The following is a 9,100-nucleotide window of genomic DNA, read 5'->3' on the forward strand; positions in this document are numbered from 1 at the left end:
ACTGTCTATAAATTCACTAGGGGGGACCAGAAGGGTTTAGGGGAGACACTGTTTCCCCTAGCACCCCCTGGCATGACAAGGAACAATGGACACAAGTTATTAGAGAGTAGATTTAGATTAGACATCCACAAGAACTACTTCATGGTTAGGGTGGCTAGGAGCTGGAACCAACTTCCAGGGAAGTGGTGCTGACTCCTACCCTGGGGATCTTTAAGAAGAGGCTTGATGCCTACCTGGCTGGACTCATTTGAGTCCAGTCTTTTTCTCCCGCCCAGGCGGGGGGTCGGGCTTGAAGATCTACAAGGTCCCTTCCGACCCTACTTCTATGATTCTGTAGTGTTCCACAGGTATGAAGGACATATCAGCGTTAGTTAATTCCCCAACTACCTGTGAATTTTCATTGCCATCCTCAGTTGATAGACAAAGAAGCTAAAGAAGCCAGGTTATTTGATTTGCCCACTGCCAAAATAAAAGATATCCAATCAGTATATTACATGTGTGCTCATTCCTCACGGTCCCTGCACTACTTCAGAATCATCATTGCAGTCAGACAACACTTTAAAAACAGAGGTCCTGTCTGCTAGTAGGTGGAAGTGAAAGAGCAACATTTTGGACAGTGTGGCAGGGCACTGCGGGTGCCTGCCACTTTAAGGGCCTGGAGCCGGCAGCTGACAGGTGCCTGATGTGGGCAGACATTTTGAATCTGGGGCTGCCCATGTAAACAGGGCAGTTTTGCTGCCTGGAGGCCGGGCAACAACATTGCCTGGTTGCTAGGATCATTTGGAGGTAAGGGAGGAGTTGTAGGGGATGGTCAGGAGGCTCCTGGTCCTGGGTACAACCTAAAACTGCACCCTGCTGGGAGTGGGTGGCCTGGTGGGGCTCCCAGGAAATGCCAGGCCAGTTACCACACCAGTGAAAGGCGGGTTGGGGTGCCTTAACCCCAGCTACCACAATCGGGTGGGTTACCCCTTTTTGTAGATCCCAGAGGAAGAGAGTGGGGCCATGGGCTCACACCTGTCTAGACATCCCCTGACTGGTCCAAGCTGGGGCCAGGACTGGAAGGGTCAAAGGGCCAGGGGCACACCGCAAGGAACGCCCAAGAGCTGAGGGCCTGGGGTTCCAACTGGCCCGGAGGTGGGCCAGGGCTGGTAGCCGAAGGTCCCAGGGGGACCACACCCGGAAGGGGAAGCACTTCAGGGAGCTATGCTGCCCAGGATGAAGGTGGAATAGGCAGCCTGAGGAGAAGAATCCAGGCGGGGTTCAATTTGTAGGATTCTGGAGCCCAGCCTGGGGGCCGGTGATTGTAAGAACATCTGAATGCCATCTGTGAGGCTTGGGCTGCAGTGTAGGGGAAGAATGGAGCTGCAGATAGTGCCCCCTGGCATTGGGGCAACAAATGGGCAGCCTCCCACTTATTAAGATCAATTAACAACAAGGTGTGCTGAGTGAGAAGGTGGGCAATTAGCCCAGAAACAGGTGGGCGGGCCACTGGGAAATCAACCCTGAGAAGGCCCCCTGTTACAGACACTCTCACTTTGTAGGTTCATTTTGCTCATCCAAATCTTGCTCCAGCATTTTTTATTCCCTGAGTTCAACTGTTTGCACCGAACTGAACAGCAAGACTTCTAAATACCAGCTCGAATGCTACAAGGTGTTGCTACATGGCACAAATTCCCTGTCCACATAATGACTTGGCAGACAGAGAGGCTGTGCCTGAGCCTGGATGGTAATATACCATGGAATAGCCCCATGGCATTTTTCTTAGGCCAGTAACACATTCCTGTGTCCTTGATTTTAAATTTGTTCTCTCTATACTGTTGTGCAATATGTACTGTATGCTGGTTGTCTGCACCCAGGAAGCACTGGCATTTCATTCAAATCATGTGTAGTTAACTGTAAGATGCTTCAGCTCAAAAGGTATCACGTACTGTAAATAAAAATACAACACTTACACCATTTTACTGATATGTTAGATTAATCAGGACTGATATATATTAAAAAGGAATTGTAATTGTTAAAATTGGTAAGAGTGACAATAGCAAGATTTATAGCTGTAATCATCTTGTTGGAAGTAGTGATGTCCTCCTGCAAATCTCTCAAATGTGCACGGAACTGCTCTTGAACTGAGTCCTCAATACATATCATACTGGTTTTGAGAAGGTACTTGAAGAATTAACCAGGAAGCCCTTCTAAGTCTACTGTCTTTTACATATACAGGCAAAATGTTGGGTAAGTATGGACAGACAGCATGTTAGAGGTAACAGGTAGCAGTTAGATGCTGGTATAAAGCCAGGACTTCATATGCTAACTCAGGGCTGTCCAACTGGCATACTGGAAGCCACACATTGCCTGCACGAGGTTAAGTTATGGCCTCTGGGCTCCTGGATGGCCCCGGTTCCCCTCAGTGCTCTGGCTGAAATAGCAACTGGATTCTCCAAGCTTCCCGTCCCTCTTCTGGCTGCTACTTCTTGCCTCTGTCCCAGAGGGCAGGGCAGTGCAGTGTATGGCATGGCATGGGGAGCCACTTAACAAGTTTTGGTGACCTGTTAAGAGTCACATACACAAACATGAACACACTACCCTTAGCTGGGCCAACCTGCCTGCCTCCCTCCCACCCCTGGCCCCAGACAGAGCCTGGAGCCAGCACCTGCCAACCGCATCCACAGCTGGGATGGCAGGGGTTATAGCCGGCTACTGGCCTCTACACTGTCCCATCCCACCATCAGGGGTCCTGGCGTGCATATACATATACACACCTCCCCTCCCCCACCCCATGGCTCCAAGGAGCCCCAATGGCAGCGTGGAATTAAATGGTACAGGGGCCCACAGCCAGGCTTCATCCCCCATGGGGGATGCTGTGTGGAAGGAGCCCTGCATGGCAGCCAGAGCCACCAGGACCTGAGCACGGCTAGCCCAGGTCTGCCGTGTCGTGCTGCTTCTGCCCAGTATCCCCAGTGGTGTCTGTGCTTACAGGCCATGGGTGTCACCCGCCACCAGGGGCTGGGGCCTAAGTGCACCTTGCCGCAGGGCCTGCAGAGCTGGACTGCATCTCCCAGGTGCCACTGGGGATGCTGGGCAGAAGCAGCCCTGCCCACCCAGCACCATGCAGCAGGCCCTGGGGGAGCCACGCTCAGGCCCCAGCCTCTGCTAGTGCTGCATGATACTAGGCAGGCAGGTGGGGCTGCTTCCACTTAGTGTCCCCTGCAGCACTTGGGAGATGGAGTCCTTGGGTGGGCCAGACTTATTTCCCAGGTTGTCGTGCAGTGTTGGCATGCAGGCAAGGCTGCTTCCACCAAGCATCTCCCACAGCACCAGGAGAGGCTGAAGCCAGAGCCACCGCCTGCATCACCTGCCAGCAGAGGCTGGGGCCCAAGAGTGGCTTGCCCAGGGCCTGCTGTGCAATGCCACCGCCAGCACAACTTGCCTGCAGGCCAGATAAAATCAACTAGTGGGCCAGCAAGCTGTATTTTGCCCACCTCTTCCCTGCTGCCACACATGGGGGCAAGGATCAGGGCTGCATATGGAGGGGAAGGGTGGACTGGGGGCATGCAGTGCAGCTTTAGGGTCGTTTACACAGGCATCTGGTGCAGCAGTTGCAGGGAGGTGCCCACATTGGTGCATGGTTCAGCTTGGACCTGGATGAAGCATCCATGTGACATGCAGCATAGTGGTCCATGCCTTGCCTTGTGAGGTCCACAGAGATTGAGAGCCCCACTGGTGCAGCCTCTGTGGTTTATGACCCCTGGGGGTTTAAGAAGTTGGACAGCCCTGTACTGACCATCAATACTTTGCTCCTAGGCTCTTATAACTGAAGGAAATATTCTCTATTAATAACGCTTTAAAATAGAGTAGCTTAGCAAAATAGAAGATAGCTTCTGTTGCTGTGTATAAACAGACTTTGCTGACCTTGAATATTTTTACAATACACTCATCAAAATGGCATCTGAGTGCATAGAGGGCTCTGACAGACAGAGATGGGCACTGTATTTAAATGCTACATGCATTAAGTAAGTCACAAGGCTTGACAGATTTAGAGGATTGTTAGTTTTTTACTAGCCAAATTTTGAAGCAGATTAGTTGTATATAACATGGTTAGTGATTTTTCAGACTTGTTTGCATCTTTCCAGAAAGGATTCTAAACCAGGTGCTTTAGGGCAAATTGTATGTCAAGCAAGTGAATAGTTTATATCTTGTGCCTGACTTACTTGTGTTTGAACTTTTGAAGGGTACAATAAAATTGGGTAACCTTCCAATAATAAAGTTTCAGAAGTAGAATTTGAAAATTAACTTGCAGCATTGCTCTAGCACATGTGTGGGCAATTATTTCAGCTGGAAGGCTGCTTAATGAGTTTTGGTGAGCAGTCAAAGGCTGCAGGGGTAGTTCCACCCCTTGAAAGGTGCCTCAGCCCCTAGTCACCAGCTTGGGACCTGAAGTCCTGCCTCCCCCTAACCTCTAATCCTTGCCACCAGAAGTTTCTCCCCTTGCCCCCCAGAAGTACTTTTTTGTGTGTGGGGGGGGGGCAGAGGGGGTTGTCATCTTGAAATCAGAAAAAAACAAAAACAAATTGTACTAAATGCCAAACACCTACTATAGACATTGTTTAATTTTATTACAAAAAATATTTTGTCATGATCTGTGGTTGCATAGTGTATGTGGAGATGATTGCTGTAAAAACTAAAAAATAAAGTTTTATTTGTATATTGTATTGGGGTTTGGTGTGTGTGTGTATGGTGGGCTATAGGAGTATGTGGGGGGTTGTGAAGGGGTGTGCTTGTGTGTGGGGGAGACAATGGGATATGTTGAGGGGGTGTATATGTGAGGGGGCTGTGTTGGCAGGGTGGCTTTGTGGGGTGAGTGAGAGTGGGGGGGATGTGGGAACCCCCCACACATTCCCCCCCATGGTGCACAGCCCCTACCACCAACAGAGCAGCAGGAGGCTGGTGCTCGGGGCCTGGAGAGGTGCTGTCTCCCAGAGGTGCATGGTTTCAGCCAACGCTGCATGTGGTGGCAAGGAGTATAGCCCAGCTGGAGCTTCATGCTGCACATATGCAGCTCCCAGCACTCATGCATCACTGGGGGGAAGCCCTGCAGATTGGAACCAGCTGCCTGCACCACTCCTTGCCATGCAGGTGCTAAGACTCCACTGGAAGTAGAGGGGAGCCCTGCCCCTTGCTTCCCGACTAAGTCCTGGGTGGGTTGGCCAAGCTGCACTCCTTGCTACCACGTGCAGTACTGGCTGGCGCTGCATGCCACCGGGTGGCAGTGCCTGTATGGAACCCAAGCACCAGCCCATTACTGCTGCTGCTGGAAGTGGGATCTGTGCACCATGTGGGGGGGTCCCCAAATCCCCAACCCTTGCTCACACCTGCACTCTGCCCAGCCAAGCGCCGCACTCCCACGTCCCCCATGGTTGCACACTCCATGCTGCTGCCAGCCCCGCGCTTCTGCCCAGCTGCAACTCCCCCACTCCCGCTGCTTCTCTTCCTGGTACCCAGAGCAAGCAGGATGCCAAGGAAGCTGAGCAGGTCCCCCAGCTGCTGCAAACGCTGTGTGTTGGCTAAGGCAGGACTTTCTGCCCATGAGGGTGGGGGCAAGGTGTGCAGGCTGGGCAGAAAACTGGTCCAATTAGTTGATTGCCTCCCACGAGCTGGATGAAATTGCCTAATGAGCTGGATCTAGCCCACGAGCTGTATTTTGCCCACGCCTGCTCTACCTGTTGGTTTACGCCTAGTACCACAAGGTATTCATGATGGCTTTGTTGGTTTGTGACTGAAATATTACAAGTTGAACAAAGATATATAACCTTTATATGCCATCTAAGAGCTCTTAGATATCCATAAAAGATATTTAGAATGTAGAACTAAGATAACATATCACATCCCTTTCTTGGTACTCTTGCTAGCTTTGTGGGGTCATTTCACAGAAAATCTAATCATGACAGTACATCACTAAGCCCATTTTTCTAATCTTTAGAAACATGAACAAGAATTGAACTAGTTAAAATAATAATTTAAAACAAATTATAACCTTAGAATTGATAAATAGTTCTGCTTTAGTAACGAGCCTATTCTTCCTCTGTCGTTATTTAGACTGACAAAAATAGGTAAATGGTTTGATGCAAGAAATAGAGCATTTCAAAGAAAATACTTCAGCCTTATCATTTAAATTTTTCCTATGAAGGGCTTTGAAATATTAGGTGTGAATGATACTTTATGGTGTTTTTACATTGCTAGAACTCAAAGCATGTGGGAAACTGTTGTGAAAAATAATAATCACATCACAAATTTCACAGATTCCTCAAAATTTTCACATTCAGGACCAGTTATTGGTCAAATCCTTATTACTAATAATAGTGCTGCAGATTTCAAATGCCAATGAGACTTTGAAATCAATTAGATTACCTGATGAGGCTAGAAAATGTTGCCTTATTATGAATGACACTTTATACAGAAGTATCTCAAAATGTTTCATGGTGAGTCATACCAAAATGGCCATCCACTATAATGTAATGATGATGCAGTTAATAGAAACTAATAAGAAAGAATGATACTGCAGAATTCCCTTCCAAGTTGCATTGAAAATTTACCCCACTTTGTACCAACTGCTTCTGGAAAACAAAAGGCATAATTTTAATGTATTTACAGAGCCTTTCTACAGTAATTTCCCATAGATATTTCCCTAATTTTCCAGCTGAATTTGTAAAATAGTATCCTGTATTTCTCAGAAGTCTGTGCTATGCAAAGCTATGGTATCCTGCTTCTAGAAAAGTCATAGTTTCCCATAAAATAACTAAGCTGTCAAACTCACTCTATAAATCTCTTCTGCAATAATCACATTTCAACATCCCTTGTGCAGGGTCTAATCCTGTTCCTACTGAGATTTCTGGTAAATCTCACAGTGCCTGCAATGGGACTAGGACTAGGACTAGACCTTACAACTAGAGGTACAGAATCACAAAGGCATTATTTTGAATTACAAATTTGCTATTAGAACATTTGTAATTCTCTTTGGTTTTCAGTTTAGTCCAAGGTAATTTGCACTGATATCTTTCAGTAATCTGACTTACTCAGTTTAGAGTGCCATAAACAAAGCAATAAAAATCAATGACTGTCACTAGGAACAGCCTGAAGTGAAATGTTCTGCTTCATAGCTGCTTGGTAGAGGAACATTCCAAAGAGAACTGGGATCTTTAGCAGTGGGCACGTCTACATGTTCAGTAATGTGTCTTAGATACTGCTCATTTAATTTAGTACTTGCTTCATACAGTACTAATTAAATGAGCAGTGGCTAGAGTTACTGTGCAGTAGCACTGGAACATGGTTATTTTGTGATGCTTACTTCACTTTAGCCTAATAACACTGTGCAGTAGGCTAACAGTTTTAACCACCACACAACTTGTAGGGGGCGTGCAGGGGTGCACATGCGAGTGGGTGCACACGCACAGAGCGAGTGCTCTCGGCTTAGGCAGCGGGTAGCAGGGGCAGGCAAAACACTGGTGCCCCCCCCGAGAAGTACCGCCGGTATTTCCAGGCTCAGCATCTGTGGCGGGACCCCCATCCAGTGCTGACACCGCTACAGCCACCTGTGGACAGTTTCTGCTCAGCCTGCCCTTGCCGCCAGCATGGCCACCTGTGGGCCTTCCCCGCTTGCTGCCAACATGCCCCACCGCTGCCTGAAGGCGGTCACTTTATCCCCCCAGCCTCAGGAGGCACATGTTGCCTATGATGCTACTGCACAGTGTTATTAGGCTAATGTGCAGTAAGCATCTTGTGTAGACACTCTTGGTTGCATATGTATGGTAGTATCAACATTTGTTAATTACAGCATACATGCACGTAATAACAATTATGTCGTAATACTATGCTGGTACTATATGATTGTGTAGCGTGGGCCTGATCTTGTTCCTACTAGGAGTAATGACAAAGCTCCCACTGACTTCATTGAAAATGGAATTAGACCTATTGAATGGCTAATATCTCATGTTGTGAATTTGTAATGGTTTACAGGAGGAAGGAGACATAATCTCATAATGCTATCTGCCAGCTTTGAAGCTGTCAGTTATAGGTAGGGCTGTCTTTAAAGTGACTTTGCTGTTTGTTAGTCTTATTCTGGCTTTCTGGTCGCTTGATAACAAACAATTCTTTGTGCAAAACTGCAGCATGTGAAATTTTAACAGGTTGGTAAAACTTAAGCATCCAGTTAATATACATTTGCTCTACACAGTATTTAAGTGAAATGGCCACTTCCATTTTTTCCTTCTTCAGGCTGTGGTTTTAGAGAAGTAGGGAGAGATATGTATTTGTGAACAGAGATGAACAGTAAGTTTGAGGTATAGTACTTCTGAAATAAGTAGTTTGTCTTTTCAGATAGATACTATGGTACTTGTAAACTTATAAAATAAAATATACATTTGGTTTTTTAATAAACCATACATAACCCACCCTCTTTAGTTAATAGGTGCACCCTGGGTAATGTCTGTGAACAATTACATCTTTTCTCATTAAACCACCTAAACATTCAATGTCAAACACCTGACTTCAGGCTTCCCAGGGAGGAAAGCAAAGAATGTTGAACAGGAGACCAGGTACACTCCACACTTAAATCCAGACTTTGAGAGCCCAGTGAGGAAATTCCGACAGAAATATGAACTTGAACCAGCTACTACAGCATCCTAAGTGGGGAGCAAGTTTCGATCAATTAGATTAAGCCCATTGGTATATGTAAATTCAGTGTCAGACTATGAAGTCCCGTAACAGTGGAGCTATACGGCAAGCCCAAGAGGTTCTCATAATAAAGCTTCTCTGTTCCAGATACAAGTTCATAGGTAAAACTGATTAGGGATTTTTTGATGTGCCGATTTTTTTTTAATCAGAAAATTCCAGTGTATCAGAATTAAAACTTCTTTTCTTCCATGCAAAGGGAGCCCTTGGCAAATTTCCCCTTTCAAAACCTTTTTGGAAAATAGTTAAAAGTCACAAAAAAATCCTTTTTTTGCTATTTCAAAGTTAAAAAGGTAGATTTTTCATTGGTTCTAAAGGGATTTTCTTTTTAATTAAAGTGAATTTTTTTAAAAACCATTTAAAAGGACAAAATGGAAGG

This window comes from Crocodylus porosus, unplaced genomic scaffold (assembly GCF_001723895.1).
Source record: "Crocodylus porosus isolate Cpor-Errol unplaced genomic scaffold, CroPor_comp1, whole genome shotgun sequence".
Lineage (NCBI taxonomy): Eukaryota > Metazoa > Chordata > Crocodylia > Crocodylidae > Crocodylus > Crocodylus porosus.